Source organism: Gekko japonicus, unplaced genomic scaffold (assembly GCF_001447785.1).
Source record: "Gekko japonicus isolate JY-2015 unplaced genomic scaffold, Gekko_japonicus_V1.1 scaffold2290, whole genome shotgun sequence".
Lineage (NCBI taxonomy): Eukaryota > Metazoa > Chordata > Lepidosauria > Squamata > Gekkonidae > Gekko > Gekko japonicus.
In genome coordinates, this window is record NW_015168114.1 from 5,067 (window position 1) to 6,474 (window position 1,408).

General features: G+C 45.2%; 1 protein-coding gene across 1 annotated transcript in view; it reads right to left on the reverse strand.

The window, feature by feature from the left end:
- Positions 1-1,408, reverse strand: part of SLC22A18 (solute carrier family 22 member 18) — a gene marked incomplete at its 3' end in the record, with an annotated part of 109,129 nt that overhangs the window by 716 nt on the left and 107,005 nt on the right.

Consider the following 1,408-nt stretch of genomic DNA (forward strand, 5'->3'; position numbering starts at 1 on the left):
TTTAAGACCAACAAAGTTTTATTCTGCGTATAAGATTTCATCTCCACATACACTACTTCAGATACATTTTTTTAAAAAGCAGATTAAGATATCATAAACCAAAGACACTACTAAAACCCGAGGGAACATCTCTTAAGACACAAGAGTTGTTGCAATCTAAGCCTCCAAAGGCAACAAGTTCCACAACAACAGGTCAGCTGCCAAAAATACCTTTATCTAGTCAGTGTATGCCAATCTGGCCTGGAACAGATTTGGCATGGGAATAGATGCTTCCTCAGGTGCATCAGGTCTAACCAGCAACTTCTTTATTTACCTCTCCCCACAGTGGGTACCCAAAGCAGCTTACGCCATTCTTCCCTCCTTCATTTTACCCTCATGACAACTTTGTGAGGCAGGTTAGGCTGAGTTTGTGTGACTGGCCCAAGGGCATAAGAACATAAGAACATAAGAACATAAGAGATGCCAATGTTGGATCAGGCCAAAGGCCCATCCAGTCCAACACTCTGTATCCCACAGTGGCCAGAAATACCAGTGCCATCAGGAGGTCCACCAGTGGGGCCAGGACATTAGAAGCCCTCCCACCGTTGACCCCCCCCCAAGCACCAAGATGACAGAGCAACACTTGCCCCAGAGTCCCTATCTATACCTTGTGGCTAATAGCCACTGATGGACCTCTGCTCCATATGCTTATCTAATTTCCTTTTGAAGACGTCCATGCTTGTAGCTGCCACCACCAACAAGCTTCCATGGCAGGGTGGCGATTTGAACCTGGGCCTGCCAGATCCTATTCTGAAACTCTCACCACCATGCCACACTGAGACATGAGGTTTCCAGAAAAATATGAATCAGAACATTTTCAAGTGTCCTAAACTAACAATCTGATCTAGCTTATATAATTTGACTGCTGACATTCAGCTAACAAATTTTTATGCAATGTTGGTTTTATGTTCCAGGAGCAATAAATGCTTAAACTGAAATATTTTCTTAGAGAAAAAACATAATTCAAGTGTGGTTTAAATGCTATACTCAATCCAAAGCTCTATGTAGAAATTATTTGTGTGTGTGTGTGTGTGTGTGTGTGTGTGTGTTAACTGCCATCAAGTTGCTTCTGACTTATGGGAATCCTATGCATTGAATGTCCTCCAAAGCATCCGATTGCCCCCATATTCGGAATAAAGAGTCAGACACGGAAGGGTGGATGAAGTATGGGCCACTTTATTAAATTACAGTTGGAAATAACGGCAAGGGCAAAATAGGGAAAGCGGCATGATCCGGGCCAAGGGTCAGTGTTGACCCTTCCCCAGTCGCAGGACGCGGAGCCACCTCACCCCCAGCTTGAGCCAACCTGTGTGGCTCTCCGCCGGCAGGCACAACGAAAGACATGCCCTGGAGATCCAGCCCCAAGTCG